The sequence below is a fragment of the Pelodiscus sinensis genome, chromosome 1 (assembly GCF_052426305.1).
Source record: "Pelodiscus sinensis isolate ZL-2025 chromosome 1, ASM5242630v1, whole genome shotgun sequence".
Lineage (NCBI taxonomy): Eukaryota > Metazoa > Chordata > Testudines > Trionychidae > Pelodiscus > Pelodiscus sinensis.
In genome coordinates this window covers 269,653,475-269,673,120 of record NC_143052.1, presented here as the reverse complement: position 1 = coordinate 269,673,120, position 19,646 = coordinate 269,653,475, and positions in this window count along the sequence as shown.

Sequence of the window (19,646 nt, the reverse complement as noted above, 5' to 3'; positions counted from 1 at the left end):
TATCAGGGATTTCAGCTCCATGGGCAACTAGGCTCTCAGTTGAGTCTCAGAGGGTGTGTCTACACAGAAAAGTTATTTCCGAATAATGGCCGTTATTCCGAAATAAGTATGCGAACGTCTACATAGCCATTCCATTATTTTGAAATAACGGACAGCTTATTCCAACTTCTGTAAATCTCATTCTACAAAAAATAATGCCTATTCCAAAATAGCTATTTCGAAATAAGGCATGTGTAGATGCTCCATTTCTGCTATTTCAAAATAGCCATTCTGAGTTATTCCTCCCTGGTGCCTCCTGGGGCTTTACATCGAAATAGCACATCTACATTAGGGAAGCCTGCCTCGGACTAATTTTGAGGATTCCCTGCAGTGTAGACATTCTATTTCAAAATAAGCTATTTCAGAATAACTATTCCAGAATAGCTTATTCTGAAATAACTGTGCAGTGTAGATGTAGCCTCAGTTGCCTTTTTTATTAAACATTGGAGAGAGGGAAGGTCAAATGGTATCTTGGACAGGGCCCACACCACCAGGTACAACTACCTTTCCCCGCCCTTTCTCAACACCAGTGAGCTTTGGCACCCCTGTCCCCTGCCTAGTGAGTGTAATTTAGTTGAGGGCGAATCCTTCAATCAGAATCATTTGCCAACCGCAGTTCTGCCTGCACACAACATGGGTAACAACCCTTTGATAACCCTTCTCCAATAACAAACAGACTAGGGATAACCCCAGCCAAAAGTGATCATTTGGTCAAAGCAGCCTCATTATGCTGAGCACCAGGAAGGCTGCATCCATGCAAACAAGGTTAGCACCTGAAGTCCTCTTCCTCAGCCTCAGCTCATCACTAGGTATCAGGGAGAGCTCATTCAGCCCCTACTGCCATAGTTATAGGAATGGACCTGAACTAAAACCCCATATCAGAACATTCTTGTACTTTAGGAAACTTCTGATATAAAACCCACCTCTTCCTTCAAGGCTTCATGAGGACTACTCAACTGATTTTAGGGGCCACAATTAGTAAAATAGGACTAGCTAGCTGTAGAAAAGATATGTATGTTTGTTTACTCCAGTGCAAGAAATACAAAATTGTTATATTAGTTTTGATGGAATATAGTTAAAACTGCTAAGATAACCCAGACACTGTTCAAAATAAAGCAGTTTTAAACAACATTCAGGGGTTGATATACAGAGACCTCAGCCTGCTCAATATCATGGTAAACACACCAAAAATCCTTTTAATCTTTTATTGAAGATACAGAAAAGAAGGAAAAACAGTTAAAGCATTTGACATGTAAAATATTAAATAAGGTTTTTATTTCAATAATAATCCTTGTTACCTTTCTTTCTAGTAGTAGAGAGCTTTCAAAAGGGAAAAAAAGCCTTTTTAACAGTCTCTAAGGGCATGTCTAACCTGCCCCATATTTAGACTATGGGGGTTTGAATTGCAAGAGGAACCCAAAGTGTTCTGTTGCAACTCTCTCATGTGGTTGTTGTGGGTGAGGACTTTAAGATCCCTAGCTTGCACTATGTCTTACTAGATACATCCCGGCTTACGTACAAGATAGGGACTGTAGGTTTGTTCTTAAGTTGAATTTGTATGTAAGTCGGAACTGGCCTCCAGATTCAGCCGCTGCTGAAACTGACCAGTGGCTGACTACAGGAAGCCCGAGGCAGAGTTGCTCTGCCCTGGGCTGCCTGGAATCAGCCGCTGATCAGTTTCAACAGCAGCTGAATCTGGACGCCTAGGACAGAGCAGCTGGGGCGCTGCCGGGTAGGTCCCCGCAGGGGCGGCGCTGCGGGGACCAACCGGGCAGCACCCCAGCTGCTCTGCCCCAGGTGTCCCCAAGTCAGCCGCTGCTGAAACTGATCAGCAGCTGATTCCAGGAAGCCCGGGGCAGAGCAACTCTGCCTCGGGCTTCCTGTAGTCAGCCGCTGGTCAGTTTAAGCAGCGGCTGACTTGGGGACACCTGGGGAAGAGCAGCTGGGGTGCTGCCTGGTTGGTCCAGTAGCGCCGAGGAGCGGCGCTGCAGGACCAACCCAGCAGCCCCAGCTGCTCTACCCCAGGCAAGAAAAGCCTGGTCTGCTGGGGGGCGCACTAGCTGCGCCCCCCAGCAGACCAGGGAAACCCGGACGGCGGGACCGCGGAGATGCGTCGCAGTCCCACCCGCATCCTCCCCAGCTTTGCTCCGTGTCTCCCTAGTCTGCTGGGGGGTCTCCAGGAAGACGAGGAGCAAAGCCGCGGAGGGGCTCGGGTAGCCGGGCAGCCCAGGTGCGCCTGAGCTGTCCCGCTGCCGGCTTCCCCCGAGGCTTTGCAAAGCCGCGGAGGGGCTGGGGCTGCGGTGCAGCCCAGGCATGCCTGGGCTGTCCTGCTGCCGGCTTCCCCCGAGGCTTTGCAAAGCCGGGCAGCCCAGGCACTCGGGGGAAGCCGGCAGCGGGACAGCCCAGGCGTGCCTGGGCTGCCCAGCAGCCCCAGCCCCTCTGCGGCTTTGCAAAGCCTCGGGGGAAGCCGGCAGCAGGACAGCCCAGGTGCGCCTGGGCTGCCCGGCTGCCCGAGCCCCTCCGTGGCTTTGCTCCGCGTCTTCCTGGTCTGCAGACCAGGGATATACGGAGCAGCTTTTCTCGCCCCGGAGTACACGGGCGGCGGGACCATGAGGTCCCGCAGTCCATGTCCTCTGGGGCGAGAAAAGCCCCATTCGTAACTGTGGATCTGACATAAGTCGGATCCGCGTACGTCGGGGACTGCCTGTATAAGTTTGTGCCCATAATGTCCCTATGGGAAAGTAACAGAACCACACTTGGGTATGCACTGCTATTCACACTCCAGATTCTGAACTTGTCAAGGCTCCTTCCCCACTCTGGCACGATAAATGCAGAAGTGGGGGCCCACAAAAGTACCCCAAAACCTTATCTTCCAGGCTTTGGTAAAACCTTTCCCTCAAAATCTTAACCTAGATTTTGGGGATAAAAACTCCGTTGCCACCACCCAAGTAATGATAAGAAAATGAGGGGAGACATCACTTGGGAAATCTCACCTCTAAAGTACAAACCAGGACACAAAAATTAACCAATACCAGGTTAAGAAAAAGAAAAGAGAAAGAACTTTTATCACCACCACAATATTCCTGTTGCAAGCATAATGACTGGACGGTAATGTCACAAAGTAATATACTCACGGGGAATTCCACCATGGGCCCAAACTTAGCTGTAAAGGAGATCCATACCCATTTTAAATACACAGACGTCAGAACCCATTTCCCAAACCATAAAACAATAAAACCTAACGAATTTATCTAAACTTTACCCTACTTACAGAAGAGTGAAGAGTCTATTCTTGGAGGGAGATATTCTGTCTGACTCCCTCAGTAGCTGGAGAGAAAACTCTCAGGACAAAGGAGGGAAACCCAAAAATTCCTTTTTCCTAGTTTGAAATTCCTATCTACCTTCCTATTGTCTGAATCTACATGACTTAGGTAAGGTTGACCCCTTAGTTCCCAGGCTGCTGGCTAACCCTCATGATCATGACAAAACTGATGGGCAGTTTAGACATGCTCTTAATCACTCTTTTTTTGGAGAACAAAGAAATTAGTTGACATGGGTTGGAGTTGTCATTATTCCTGTTAAAATCGAAGCCCTTTGCTAGGAGGACAAAAAAAGACAAAGATAGAAAATGTAGCTTCTGTGTCCAGTACTGACCTTTACTCACAACCTCACTGCTGGAAAAATACATGCCCAGCATACAGGTTTTAACAAGCCACTTAGGGACGTAGCACACTTGTACCCATTGGGCTGTTTAGGGTGTTGCATTTAGCTGCCTTTCTAGCCACAGGCCTGTAAGAGTGTCATAACACATACAGGGTCACTGGCTCAGCCAGACCATTATGAAACAGAAGGCAAAAGGAAACATGGAATCAAAAGAAATAAGGTTGAGACAGAAAAGGACACATGGGGTATGTCTACACAGCAAAGTTATTTCTAAATAACTTTACTAGCATCTACACAGCCAAACCGCTATTTCAAAATTAATTTGAAATAGCAGAGCACTTATTTAGAATTTGGTAAACCTCATTCCACAAGGAATAATGCCAAATTTGAAATCGCAAATTCAAAATAAGCGCTGTTTAGACACTTATTTCGAAATAGGGGGCTTCCAGTCCTTCCTAGGTGCCCTGCTGGCCACTCTGGGCCAAACCAGAAAACCTGCTCTCCTCCCCCCCCCCCCAGCCCTGGAGCCCTTAAAGGGGTAGACTCTTGCCACAGTGCCTGTGCCAGCTGCAAGCCTGCCAGCACAGATCCAGCAGTCGCTGCTCCTGGCCCAGCATGAGCCCAGCAACCCACTGGCACCTAGACCTCCACCACTCCCCAGGAGCAGTCTGGCAGCTCCCAGGAGCCTGCCAGTGTCTGCAAAAGGCGGGCACTTTCCTGGTCCAGGGCGGAGATCATGGAACTCATTCAGATTTGGAGGGAGGCCTCCAATGTCCATGATCTCCACACTAGACAGAGGAACGTGGCCATCTATGGGCAGATGGCTGCCAGCCTGGCCACCAAAGACCACATGTGCACCCAGGAGCAGGTGCGCATGAAAATAAAGGAGCTGCGGCAGGCCTATGCCAGGGACACAGGGGCCAGCTCCCAAACAGGGGCTGACCCAGACCTGTGTCCCTATTATGATTCCCTGGACCGTATCCTGGGGGGGCAGACAGTCCGTGCCCCCTAGGTGGTCATTGACCTTGGGGCAGAGGGTCCTGACTAGGGCATAGAGGAGGAGGAGGAGGAGGACGACGATGATGGCCAGGAGTCACAGGAGACTGGAGGGAGCGTGGCACTCACCCAGGACCCCTGAGGCATCACAGCAGCCATATCACCAGTGTCGTCCGAGGCCTCCGTGATATGTGAGTGCCATCACTGTCCCCTTATGTGGGGGTGGGGGGAGAAGGAGACCAGGGACCACACATGTGGGCATTGCTGACCACTTCTCTTGCTTCTCCACAGCTGCAGCAGCTGCGAGTGCAGGGCTCACCACCCCGCCCAGGACATCCTCCCGCATCCGGGCCAGCAGGGTGACCCGGAACCAGGAGGAGTACCAGCGGCAGCACCTGGGGATCCCGTGAAGGCAGGTCTGCATCCTGGAGCACTGGGTGCATGAAGACCTGAAGCTGCAGCGGGAGAGCTGGTGGGAGCTCCTTGCCCAGGGCCGTGCCATCTGCGACCACCTGCAGACCCTGGTGCAGAGATTGGTGCCTCTTGCTGCTCCAGCCCCTGTTGCCGCCCCAGCTATCGTTCCTCCTCCCACTCCTGCTCCCCGTCCCGCCTCTTCCTCCCCACACACCCCACCTTCCATACCTGCTCCTCCCTGGGGATGCTGAGGCCCCTGCACCCGCAGTGCTGGGAGACAGGTGGACCAGCAAGACCCCCAATCCTGAGCTTCCCCTCCCCCTTCCTCCCCTTGCCTCTCCCTTCCAGCTCCCTCCTCCCAGGTTTACCCCTCCCCTTTCCCACCCGCTTGCCTCCCCTCTCCCGCCCTCATTCCCTCCCCACCCCAGTTATGTTCAATAGAGAGAGTTTGTTTTTGGCAACACATGTGTTTTTATTTTACATCAGGAAAGAGAATTAGGGAGGGGAAAATGGAAGGACGTGAGAGTGGAATAAGGCACAAGGCCCCAGTGGGACACACCAGGGAGACTTCACTCCTCCGTCTGGAAGCTTTCCCGCAGGGCCTCCCGGATACCGACAGCCCCCTGATGGGCCTCCCAGCTGGCAGCCATGCGGGGCTGCACGTACAGGCCAGCCAAGTGGTCAGCCTCTGCCATCCAGCCTGGCAGAAAAGCCTCCCCCTTCCTTTCACGCAAATTGTGCAGCACACAGCACGCTGCCACCACATGAGGAATATTCCTCTCAGAGACGTCCAGGCGGGCAAAGAGGCATCTAAATTGGGCCTTCAGCCGGCCGAAGGCACCTTCCACCACAAAGCAGGCCCTGCTGAGCCTGGCATTAAAGGCCTGCTGGGAGTGGTAGAGGTATTCCGTGTAGGGCTTCATGAGCCAGGGTTGTAGGCCACATCCCCCACATCCCCGACCAGGCACACAGGCATGTCCACGTCCCTGACCCTGATGTGGTGGTCAAGGAAGAAAGTCCCGGCGTGCAGCCTCTGGCACACGGAGGAGTTGCGGTACACCCACGCGTCATGTGCTTTGCTGGACCAGACCACATTAATGTCCAGGAAGCGGCCCCAGTGGTCAGACACAGCCTGCAGGGTAACTGAGAAGTATCCCTTCTGGTTTATGTAGAGGGAGACCTGGTGGTCCGGGGCATGCATGGGGATGTGTGTCCTGTCAATTGCCCCCCGCAGTTGGGGAAGCCCAGGACACCAAAGCTTTTGATGACCACGTCCACATCAGTGAGGCAGATGACTCTGCAGAGCAGCTCTCTGTTGATGGCCTTGACCACTTGCAGAGAGACGCTCAAAATCAAGAGTCACTGGGGTGCCAGGGTGGCTGACAGTGCTCCTTCCCCACCACTGCCCTGCACCCTCTCCCCAGGAGCAACCCCCCTTGCAATCCTGGCCACCGCAGGCAGTCTGTAGTGTGGCTGGGACAGAACAAACCCTCTTGGGGAGGGGACTTGCACCACCTCCCCCCTTTTCCCTGGGGCAGCTCATCCCCTCCTTGCCCCACGCCCCCCAGGCACAGTGTCTAGAGACTGCCATACCTGCATGAGCACTGCTCTGATGGCGGATCTCCTTATGCCAAATTGGTTCCCCACGGATCGGTTGCTTTCCGGCATGGAGAGCTTCCATAGGGCGAAGGCCACACACTTGTGGAAGGGAATGGCGGGCCTTATGTGCGTGTTCCGTCGTCGCAGAGCAGGGGCGAGCCACTCACAGAGCTAAAGGAAGGTGTCCTTCTTCATCCTGAAGTTCTGGGTCCATTGTTGGTCTCCCCAGCGCTCCAGGACAATGTGGTCCTACCAGTCCTAGCTCCCTCCCCAATGGCATTCCTGTTTCTCACCCAATTCTGCCTTCCTCCCAGAGCACCTCCTCTCGTCACTCTTCCTTGTCCCTCTGTGCACCTCCTGTATGCCGTGGAACAGCTAATCCTTGTGGGCAGCAGGTGGGAGGCACTGGAAGGAAGGGCAAGAGGAGCTGATTTTCTAGGCTGCTGGTGAGTGGGAGGCACTGGGAAGGAGAGGGGGAGCTAGCTGTCAGTGGGTACCAAGCACCCACTAATTGTTTTCCATGTGTGCTCTGGGCTGGAGCACCCACAGAGTCACTTTGCTTATGTATGCCTCATAGGCATGTGCAGGTCATTTCATTAGGGTGTGCACCCAAATAATTTTTTTAAACGTACTTTGACCCCCCCATTAGCCACACCCCTGACCATGTTAACCATGCCTCCTGCCCCCCATTGGCCACACCTCTGGAGGTAATACTCTCCTGGAAAGATGGACACATTACCAGAAGTAAAAGGTGTCATGTGACCCTTCCTCTAAGGACTTTTCCCAACATCCTCTTACCAATAGGGATTAGTTTGCCCCCCCCCCAAACTCCCATCATGCAACTATCCTGCAGTTGCATTACCCCAATGTGTGTGACATTAACTTAGGGGCGGAGGGGCTGGGAGAAGTGTTCCCTCTAGGGGTGCGTCTACACTGGGCCACTTATTCCGGAAAATCAGCCGCTTTTCCGGAATAACCCGCGAGCTGTCTACACTGGCCCTTGAATTTCCGGAAAAGCAACGATGCTGTACTGTACAAAATCAGCCGCTATTCCGGAAACCGTACGATGCTCCCGCTCGGGCATAAGTCCATTTTCCGGAAAAGCTTTTCCGGAAAAGGGCCAGTGTAGACAGCTTTTCCGGAAAAGCAGAAAAAACGGAAAAAAGCGGTTTGGACGCTGGGAGACCCCGTAGGAGCCGCGGACTTCCTGGTAAGCCCGAGGCTGTTAAAGGGCTCTCAGGCTGCTGGGCGCACGTGCCAGGAGCCTGTCTGGGTCAGCTCTGCCGCCTGCTGTGCTGCCCAACACTTTTTTCCTTTCGGCTCACCGCACCATGGCAGCTCCTGCTGGAGAGCCCCCTGGACCCCCAGCGGAGGAGGCCCCCAGGGGCCGCAAAAGGCGGGCCCCATCCTGGAGCCCCAGGGAGCTGGAGGCCCTCATCGAATTATGGAAGGAGGAGGAGGGTCTCCACGACCTCCATTCCCGGCGCCGGAACGCTGATCTGTACACTCGGCTTGCGCAGAACCTGGCCCAGCAGGGACACCCCAGCCGCAACTGTGAGCAGGTCCGCTCCAAAGTCAAGGAGCTGCGGCTGGGGTATGTCAGGGCCACTGAGGGCAGGGGGGCAGGACCCGACGCCTGCCCATATTTTGCGGAGCTCCACTCCTTTCTGGGAGAGCCCGCCCCTCAAGCCCCACCGGTCCCCGTGGACACCTGCCAGCGGCCACCTATTAACCGTCCCACCGAGCCGGAGGAGGCAGACGACAGCCCCGGCAGTGCATCTGGTGAGGAGGCCAGCGTTGCCACCCAGCAGGCCCCCTCCAGCAACTCCTCCGAGGACGGGGAGGAACCCACTGGTGAGTCTGTGCAGTTTGCGGAGGGCGGGCGGTGGGGAGCCAGGTGCCCGGAGGGGGGAGGGGGAGAGCATGTCACTCAGGCCACGTGAGCTGCACGCTGCATAGCATGAGGACAGCAAGCAGCAGGTGCAACCACGTGCAACCTGGTGACCGAGCGGCACGTGACCACGGCAGGCAGCTGCAGGCCACGCCTGGGACCCTGCTGCTCACACACATTTGGCGGGACCAGGGGGAAGGGTGGATGCCGGACGGAACTGGCCAGGGCCCCAGGGACTCAGCCCAGAGCCCGCAGCTCCAGCAAGGGTGCAGACTAGAGAACGGCACACTGTCCCATGCCTGGCTGTGAGGCACAGCCAGCTTCTAATTGGGTAGACCGCAGCGTCACGGTCCTGTGACCGTGGCCCCCACCGAGCCCCTCACCTGCTCCCGGTGCCTTGGCTGGTTCCCCAAGGGAAGTCCCCACTGGGGCCACACATGTTCCTGGGCTACCGGGCTTGCGGGAGGGATCGTGGGAGGGAGAAGGGCCCCTGAGTTGTGCTGCAAGGATGGGACATCCCCCCACCCCCCAGTCACCCTTCTGGTTCCGTCCAGGAGATATCCCACACGAGGGGATCTGAGAGCCCAGACCGCCTCTGCCAGATGTGCTCCCAGGCACTGCGTGGGGATGCATCTCGCTCCCTGTCAAACAGCAGTGATTAACCCAAAAGCTTTTCACAGTCTCCACCGGCAGGGAGTTCCACAGGTGAACGCTGCACTAGCACCCTCCCGCCCTGCATGGGGCCAGGATACAGAGCGGTGCTTACAATACCCTGGAGGGAGGACCCTACTCCAGGGGCAGGCAGGAGGGGAACCGAGTGGGCCCAAGCCACACAACTGTGGGGTCACCTGGGTTCGGGGTGGAGGGCATGCGGTGTGGGGACAGTGGACGGCCTGCCTGACTGACCCATCCTTTCTTCTCTTCCTTGCAGCGGGACCCAGCACCAGACCCTCCATTGCGGCAGCAGCGCCACCCCCAGCAGGCCAACCCCGGAGGCACAGGCTCCGCCAGAGGGACCAGCTGCTTCGGCGCCACGTCCATGCTGTGGAGGCAATCCAGGCCTCCATCGAGGAGCGGGTGCAGGGGGACCTGCAGTGGCGGCAGGATGCCTGGGCTGCCTTCCTGGCCGAATGCAGAGGGATGCGCACCACCATGGACACTCTCACGGCACATATTGTGCATGCCATTCACTATGGCATGGGCGGAGCCCAGGCCCCCGCCATCCCTCCCGTAGCACAGGTCATGCCCCCTCCCATCCCAGCTCCTGGCCCTGTTCCTGCCCCTCCTCCTATCCCAGCTCCTGGCCCTGTTCCTGCCCCTCCTCCTATCCCAGCTCCTGGCCCTGTTCCTGCCCCTCCTCCTGACCCTGTTCCTGCCCCTGTTCCTGACCCTGTTCCTGCCCCTGTTCCTGACCCTGTTCCTGGCCGTGCCCCTGTTCCTGGCCGTGCCCCTGTTCCTGGCCGTGTCCATGCTCCTGGCCACCTCCGCGTGCAGCCTGCCCCGACGCGGTCTGCCCAGCGTGGGCAGGCTGGCCCCCGGAGGAGCGTTTGCAGGGGCCGCCCATCCCAGTAACTGCCTCCCCCCGTCCCAGTTGAAGGTCTCCCCCTCTCCTGTCCCAGTTGAAGGTCTCCCCCCTCTCCTGTCCCAGTTGAAGGTCTCCCCCTCTCCTGTCCCAGTTGAAGGTCTCCCCCCCCCCTTGTAAATAAACAGATCTCTACTTTGCTGTTCATTCGTGTGTTGGGTATTGTGTAACTCTTGGGTAGTGTACAAAATGATGTGAGATGCCAAGTAGCCACTTAAATGTAACATGGTGGCAAACTGTGGAGAACGAAATCTGTACTCTATTCACTGGGGGGGGGGGGGCCTTCGTAAGTGGTCAGTAGTTTGTGGCGCAGAAATAAATGATGACACTTTTCAGTAACAGGTAAACCACAAAATATTATTAACACAGATTACAAACTAGCAAGAACAGTTACAAGATGCACACAACAGAGATTATTAAACAAACTCTAGGCACAGGGAGGACGATTGTGGTGTTGCTGGCCACCTCGATCCTTTGGTCCTTCCGGGCCTCAGGAGAGGAACAGCCAGGAGATCCCTCGACGGATGATCGTGCTGTTGCTGGCCACCTCGATCCTTTGGTCCTTCCGGGCCTCAGGAGAGGAACAGCCAGGAGATCCCTCGACGGATGATCGTGCTGTTGCTGGCCATGTCAGTCCTTTGGGCCTTCCGGGCCTCAGGAGAGGAACAGCCAGGAGATCCATTGAAGATGGCACTGATGTAAGCCTTCCACACAAGTCCCAAATCCTGTTGGCTGTTCCTCAGGACGGCGATGGTGGCCTAAACCCTAGCCTAACTTAAAAGACAAACCCTAACTACGCCCGACGCACCCGACGAACAGACTCGATGACGGCCGCGATATGCTGTGACCCGACGCTTTACTATACTATTGGGGGGGGGGAGGTAAGGGGAGGAGGTGGGGAAGGGTAGGAGCTGGGACAGAGTACTCTGGGGTGACCCAAGCGACCCTGCTAGGGGGCTTGGGCAAACATCTCCACCAGGGCCTCTCTAATGCGCACCGCCTCCTGGCGCGCCTGGCGGATGGCAGCTGTGGCGGGCTGGTCCAAGGTCTGTGCCTCAGCTGCCACCCATGCAGGGAGGAAGGCCTCCCCACTGCGCTCCACAATATTGTGGAGCACGCAGCACGCGGCCAGCACCTCCGTTGCATTCTGCTCACCCATGTCGAGACGGGTGAGCAAACAACGGAAGCGGCCTTTTAAGCGACCAAATGCCAGCTCCACTGGGTTTCGGGCCCGGTTGAGGCGGTCGTTGAACCGGGCCCGGTTCTGGTCCGGCTGCCCCGTGTAGGGCCGCATGAGCCAGGGCATCAGGGGGTAGGCCGCGTCCCCGATGATGCAGATGGGCATCGGTACATCCCCAACAGTCAAGTCCCGCCGGGGGAAGTAGGTGCCCGCCTCCAACCTCTGAAACAGTCCAGAGTTCCGGAGGATGCAGGCGTCGTGTGCCCGGCCGGACCAGCCGCCGTAGATGTCCAGGAAGCGGCCCCGGTGATCCACGAGGGCCTGCAGGACGATGGAGCAGTACCCCTTTCTGTTCATAAAGTGGGCTGCTCGATGCTCTGGGGCCCGGATGGCGATGTGGGTGGCGTCCAGGGCTCCCCCGCAGTTGGGGAACCCGAGGGCAGCGAAGCCGGCCATGGTCTCATCGACGTCGCGCAGGCGGATGATTCTTGGCAGCAGGACGTCATTGATGGCGTGGACAACCTGCAGAAGGGTGCAGAGAAACACAAGGGAACACATTACATACAGCCAGGGGTGAGTGTGCGCTCCCTTGGGTCCCCCCCCCTTGATTCCCTCTGTCCACACACACACACACACACACACACACACACCAGGGCCCCCCATGTCCCCCCCCACCAGTGGGCCTGTGCAAGGGAGGGATGGCCAAAACCCCTGGGCGACCCAGCCTGGAGTCTTGGCTGTCCCTGGGCCTGGAGTGGAGCACCCTCCCCCCATCCCACTCCCCCTGGGACTTACCTGGATGACGATCACGCCAACGGTGGATCTTCCCACCCCGAACTGGTGTGCCACCGAGCGGTAGCTGTCCGGTGTGGCCAGCTTCCACAGCGCGATGGCAACCCTCTTGTTGACGGGGATGGGTGCCCGCAGCCGGGTGGCGGTTCTCTGTAGCGCGGGGGTGAGCCAGGTGCACAGGGTCAAGAAGGTCTGTTTTCTCATCCGGAAATTCCGGACCCACTGCTGGTCGTCCCATAGTCCGAGGACCACACGGTCCCACCAGTCGGTGCTGATGTCCAAACTCCAGAGTGGCCGGTATACAGTGGGGTGCTGATGAGACAGAGTTGCCAGGGCCTCCCTGGTGAGGGCGTCCAAGGCGATCTCTGCCTCCTGGTCCATGAACAGCATGGCACCGGCCTGCAGCACGAGCTGCAGCCAGCGGAACAGCACCAAGAGGGGCCCGACCAGGCACATGGCCACCCGTGGCTCCATAGTACACAGAGCTGGGCAAAAAAATAAACCGCAGAGAAAAGCAGTTGGGGGCCAAAGGGGGGGGTGTCCCCAAAAGTCAAAGGGCACCCACAGACCTGCGAAGGGTGTCAGTCCCTGGAAGAGGCCCCAAGGCACGGGAGCAGGAGACCAACGGCTGCCCGGCGAGACCCCTTTAAGCACGTGTCTGAACGGCGCTCTGGCCCCACCCCCGGAAAGGGCTGGTGGCCTTTGCCCTCTTCAAAATGGCTCCGGGATTTCTGCTTTTCCGGAAAAGCGCGCCGCCAATGTAGACGCGCTTTTCCGGAAAAGCGCATCGTTATCGCGGAAACTCCGTGGCCAATGTAGACGCTCCTTTTCCGGAAAAGCTGAAAACGGAATGTATTCCGTTTTAAGCATTTCCGGAAATTCATGCCAGTGTAGACGTAGCCTAAGAGTTTCCTCCCATGAGCAGAATGAATTTTGTGTTGTACACCAGTACTGAGTTCATGTGGCTTGTTTGCATGTGCCACTGTGGCACCCAAGTTATTAATAAATATCTCATAAACCTCTACCTTTTCCCTCTGCTGCCATGTCTCCTCCCCTTGCTCGATCAGCTCCCCTGGTGCCCCCTGCCCCCCAACTTCTCACCCTCCTCTGCTGTCTTGACTCCTGCCCTTCTCACTGCCCTCAGCCTTCCTGAGACCTGCCCCCTCCACTAGTCCTTCACTCCCCCTGTACCTACTCTTCCAGTAGCCCCACTCTGATCATGTGAGCTACCCCTCCTCATCATCCCCTCTCCTAACACCTCCCTCTACACACCTGCCCTGACCCCTCCCCTGCAGGTGTCTGCCTTTCTGCTTCACCCCAGAATCCTCTGGCACCTGAACCTTCCCTTACCCCTGCACCCTCCTGCTGCCTCCCCCTTCCCTCACTGCCCTTGCCCCCTTTTTCCCTGATGCCCATCCCCTCACCACCCTCTGCCCCCATTCCCCGCATGCCCGTGCCCTCACACATGCCTTGCTCTATCCCCGCCTTTCTCATGCCCACCTCTCCTTTCAAGCCTCCCAGCAGCTCCCCCTCCCCCTCTAACCACCAATGCACTCTAGAAGTAATAGGAATTGTCTAGCACAAAGAAGAAGAAATATTAACACATAAACCAAGGTAAAACTTTGGGATATTAAGAGAAATTACTTTAAAAGGAGGATATTAACTGATAGTTGGGGCTAATAATGAAGTACAATCCTTTTGATGAAAGAAGGGTTATGTCTACACTGCAGAGTTTTTCTAGGATACAAGAGGTACCCCAGAGAAGCTCTGCTATGTCCAAGGAATATGTCTGCTTTTCCAAAAAAAAAAAAAATTCAGAAAAGCAGATGCATTTTCCAGCATCCCTGTAAACCTCAGACTACGAGGAAGAAGGGATGTTCCAAAAGAAGGGTTTTTTCCCCGACAATTTGGCCCCAAGTAGATGGGCCAAATGACAGAAAAGCCTCTTTCGGAAGAAAAGCAGAAAAAAGATACACAAATTGTGGTTCACAATTTGCATATCTTTTTCCGACTTTTCTTTGTAGTATAGACATAGCCAAACTTAAAATGCCTCCGATAAGGGAAGCATTAAAGACCTTCATTATGCGCCCTTGCCATCTACTGGATACCAATGGAAGCATCAGAGAAACTAAACGTTGAAATCTGAGCACTGGCCTGGCATGTTTACAGAATGAATGAACCAGAGGGTGGCCCCCTCCAACGAGCTCTGCAATTAGGGCAGCTGGAAACTGAGGTCACCATGCTCCCTGCAGAGATGACTGAACCTGAAACAAGATGCTGCAGAACTGTGAGTGCAACGGACCCCCAGACCAGCAGTGTGGAAAAGGTCTCTTCACCATCCCAGGGATCAGAGAGTAAGTAGTAGGGGTGAGATTTCATTTCAGAGACCGTATTTCTCTTTCTATTCATTAACAAACAATGGTCAGTTATCTTCCTGACTATGCCTTCTCCAGTGATACCTCACACAGCCATCATTTCAATTTTAATTCCTTTATACTTCCAATCAATTGGCTTCAGAGATTGGAAACAATTGTTTTAAGCAATTGCTTTCAATATTCCAAACCTGACACTTTCGGACCAATCTAGTGAAAGACACGTAACCACACTCTTCAGAAGGCCTTACCAACTAGTTCATCCTGGGAAGTTCCATAAATGTGCTAGATACTAAAGCATGGGAATCACTGATCATGAGTAAATGCAATAAAAACGTGTAGTAATTTTCATTGTTCTTGATATAAGTACTGAGCTTCAACTCTAGGTCAATGATAACTGCATGCAAGGCTATAGTGTATGTATAGTAGATACTATTCATTGTGCCTACATTTGAGTGGTGAAATGCTGACTATATATTAATGTAGTTCTGAGCAAATTAATAAATTGTTGGTTGGTGAAGAATAAGCAAGTGTCCTGATGGAAGAAATGTTGTTCAAATTAAAAGTTGACCTGAAAAGAATCGTAATGGAGTCTATTATATACTGACAATCGTAGTTTGTTAGATTTTAAAGCTGACACCTAGTAGCAAATGTATACGTTGACCCCCCTTTCATGCTGACACAGGTTCCACTCTCTCTGCCAATGGCTTACCGAGGCCCACAGCTTAACGTATGTAGAAAAAGATCTAAAATTGGTCCAAAATGGAAAAAGACGACTTTATTAATAACTGTTCCAGTAACTCCGCCTTTTCCATCATTTCCATTCTGCTATGTCAGACTTCATACTTCTCTACCATTTGTAATTGTCCACCCTTTTAGAAAGTTTCTAGATGATAAATCACTCAATGTCTGCAGGGATTTTCCTACTACCCCTGCATCCTATGCTAAATTCTATAGAAAGCTTAAAATCTACCTGTAAGCAGAATAACTTTCCCTACTATATTTCATAGTTCTTTGGGATAAATCCTACTGGTTTCATCCCTATTCAATTTTGTAGGATTTTTCCAGAAGGAAATTTAAAACAAAAATGCTTATGGCCATAAACAAATGACTGTAATGGCCAAGAATGCCTTCATACACTCATCAGAAAACAGATCTATGCGTGCACCATAGGATTCCAGATAAAAAATTGGAGGTATAGATTCGATTGATTCTCTTATACCACCACCTACCCCAAAAAATTTCAAAATACCCTATAAGGTGTGGTCTCACACTTTTTCTAAAGACAAAATTCTAAATTAAATTTCTCAGTGACTTTTTTTTTATCTGAAACCATTATTTTAGAATATGAGGTATCCTCCATTTTGCAAGGAATGAGGTGGAATCCTGCCCCCTCTTCACCTTTTTGAATGAAGTTTTTCTTTTGTTATTTCAATGACCATGAAGGTTTTCATTGAAAAAAGTGGCTGTTGTCAAAACTGTTTTTCTAAGAAAAATTGTGTCAAAGAAAATTTCAACCAGCTCTCATTGCTAGTTTTTAACTTTCTCTGAGGTATCAGGATCAGGTAACAGCAGGATACATAAAGTCAATAGTCTTCTCTGCTATGGTAAATTTGATGCTTCACTGAACACTTTGGTGCATAACAAAGCTCTTCCTTTTCTTAACTAACCGCACACATCTCATTCTTGAGCTTTAATTCAAAACTAGTCAGAAAGTGTCTACCTTCTCCCATGCGCTTGAAGGAAGGAATATTACCTCTCTAACCCCCTTAAAGGACCATTAAACAATCAGCAAAGAAGATTTCCAAATAATGTTTCTCCTTGTCCCCTACAGCTATGCAAATGATCTTTTTTATAACACTTTTCAATCTAATTGACACTTGTAATAAAATTCTGCCTGTACTGATCAATGTTACTTTAGAGTCATCTCATTCTGTCCCTTTTACAGGGTGCCCTTCAGTTCAAATGTCTTCCAGACTATGGAGGTTATAAGATTCTGCCACCAGAAACTGGGGGTTACTTCTTGTTTTCTAGATTGTATTGCACAATTTGGAGAAATGGCTAATGAGAAAATAGATTCCATATATTGTGGAAACACCATCAGGAGCTCAACATGCTAACTTAATCCAAACTATACCACGTTTTGAAATAGACAAATCTGGTCCCCCTGCTGTTCCTTAAGCAAATTCTGGCTTTATTTGGGGCACTTTTCTTGGAGTCCTCACACTATATTACCTATCAAAATAATGACATTAACTACTGAAATATACATCAACTGTAAATGGGCTCTACTAAGCAAACTGAATATTGGTCACCCCAAAATAGCTATATCGTCATTTGCAAATGTGTATTAATTAGTCTATGCACAACAGACCATCACAGCCTTTTACAAGAACATTGCAGAAGTCTTCTAAATGGAAACAATCTAAAATGTGCAGCCTGGAAAACCCTTTAAGCATCAGAAATAAACTGCATGAGAAGGGACCCAACACATAAGTTACCTGGAAACTGGTGTATTACTTCCCCCTCTCCACTCTACATGGAAGCGTAACCTGCATATCAAGAGAACCCCACACATCACCCTTCTCAACCTGCACAATCTATACCTACTAAGGGAATAAGAAGATGGTAGAGGGTCATAGACCATACTTAAGCAGTGGAGATTATTTAAAAAACAACAGGTTTTCCCACGTGACTTTTAAAATTATTTTTATCAAAAATATATTTTTAATGAAAAACCAAAAATGAAAGTAAAAAATATTGTTTTTCAAGTGAATTCAATGTGTGTGTCTACACAGAAATGTAATCCCGAGATTAGTAGGATTCATGTCAGCTAAACTTGGGCTAGAGAACCCAGGACTAGAGCAGCTACACTGTTGTTAACCATAGGTTAAGAATCTTCTAACCCAGGCTCAGTCTTGAGGTACTGGCATCCATGCTGCAGCACACAGACTGGAATCATATCAACTATATCCCAGACTTCTTAGCGCCCACCCAAAAATGTGGCCACTTGAGCCTGTTACCAAGAGCCTCTATGGGAAAACTCTATTGCCCACCCTTACATTACAGAAAGATAGCACAGCTTGCCAATGCAATGGTTAGGTCAGTGAGCACCCAGCTACCTGGGCCAGCGGTATAGAGGAAGCTCTTTTTCTTGTGCTTTCATCTGTGTCAGGTAAAAGGCAGAGTTTCCAAGCGGTGGTGGTGGACATGCTGGGAGTGTTTTCTGACCCACCAAAGCCTTCAGTAATATGAGTCACTCCAACAGCTCTCTGCACAGCTCTTTCCTTCTCCTGTAGCCACAATTCCTTTTCCGGGAACTGCAAAACAACTGCAAAACTCCTCCTACTACACTGAAACCCTGTCTTCAAGCTGTGCAGCCAGCCTAAGCCTTTCCCTTCATCAGGTCTTTCCTCAAGTCTGGAGTTCCTCAGTCTTTGGCACTGGACATTCTTGTTGGCCCTGTCCAGTATGAACGTATGTTCATCACGGAAACACTTCCTCTTGGAACAGTCCATGCAGGTGCGCTGAACCAGGCTTCTGCTGCAGTTGTGAGCAAGCTGCGGCTGCTCAGCAGCCAGTAGAGGTCAAGAGGCCTGGAACAGGACAAGACATGGAGCAGGGGTGGAGAACCTTTCTTGTGTTGGGGGCCACTGACCCATAGAAAAATCAGTCGGGGGCTGCACATAAGTGAGAAACAAACAAAAACCCACCCCTCACCAGTGTGGGCTGCATCTGATCTCGGGCCTTAGGTACCCCACTCCTGACACAGTGAGTCATTATCTCAAAGAACTCACTGCAGGAGCATAAAGCAATCCATGTGGAATTTCAGGAACATAAAATGACACGTTTACACACTAAATTCCAGTATAATGTGAGAAGGCTGCTTCAGACAATGGAGCTCCCTGGGCACATCTTGCTGAATCACTACAAAAGGGATGTGGGCAGAGTGGTAAATTAAAAATGCAAAGCTTCTTTTTAGATTTTTGAAAAAAAATCAAACTATTGAGACCATCTCAATAGGCATGGGAAGGAAGTGCTGCTATTCATTGCTGTGCTACAAAAGCTTTTTCTATGATTTCAGGCCTTCCACATTTTGGAGGATGTAACAGTTCTTCTGGTGCCTTACTAGCAAAGGAAGATGTTATTCCAAACTACTGATGGGAAACAGAATGCAACAGAAGCATTCAAATGTACAGTCCATTTCAGTTAGAATAGTCTGGGCAGCCTTGAGGTGACAAATTAATTTCTCCCCAATATGATTCTGGTTTGCAATTTTGTCAAGAAATGTGCTGAGCGCTGTGGAGTTCTTGATGTCTGCATGCAGCCATGACAGGCTAAGTCATACGGAAGCTTAACGCAGCATCCTGTGGAGCCCTTCATGAATTCTGACCCGATCCTGTATGTTGATAGCTGCAAACTTTTCCTGAAGTAGTAGCACTAGATAGGCATCATGTTTTGGGGAAGAGCATATTTTCCAGGGCCACATCGGCAGCCAACCTACTCACACCACTCACAGATGAGTGAGATGTTGCAAGAAGTACATACCTCCCACAGATCAGAGTTAATATACAGTATTAACTGTGATAAATAAGTAAAAACATAGGTATAAAAATGTTGCTAGTTCTTTTTCAGGGTTCAAAGTTTGGCTGAATGTGTTAATTTTTAACTGTATTCTACTACTTTTCGGCTAACACTGCTGCAATGTATCTAACATCACTTCTCAGCCATCAGACTGTTAGCAAAGCACGTTAAGTATAACAGTAGAGACATACGGTAAAGTAAGTAAAAAAAGCTTGTGTGTAAGTAATGGAGCTTAAATTCTTAATTTAAAATACATATATTTATTTACTCACTGAGTAAGTGAACTCCAACAAAATGAATTTGTAATACATTCCTGTCTAGTTTTATTAGGATTTGTGCTGTATATGTAATGGAGAAATAAAGAAAATATATTGCAACATCAACCAAGATTATTCACATACATAAACTTCTATGTATCTGTTCAAGCTGCAGAGAGAATGTACTGGAAAGCATATTACAACAAGCAGAAAAGACTGTTTAACCTTTCAGACAAATCTAAACAATAAATGTCAAAAGGAAAACTGTCAAATATTT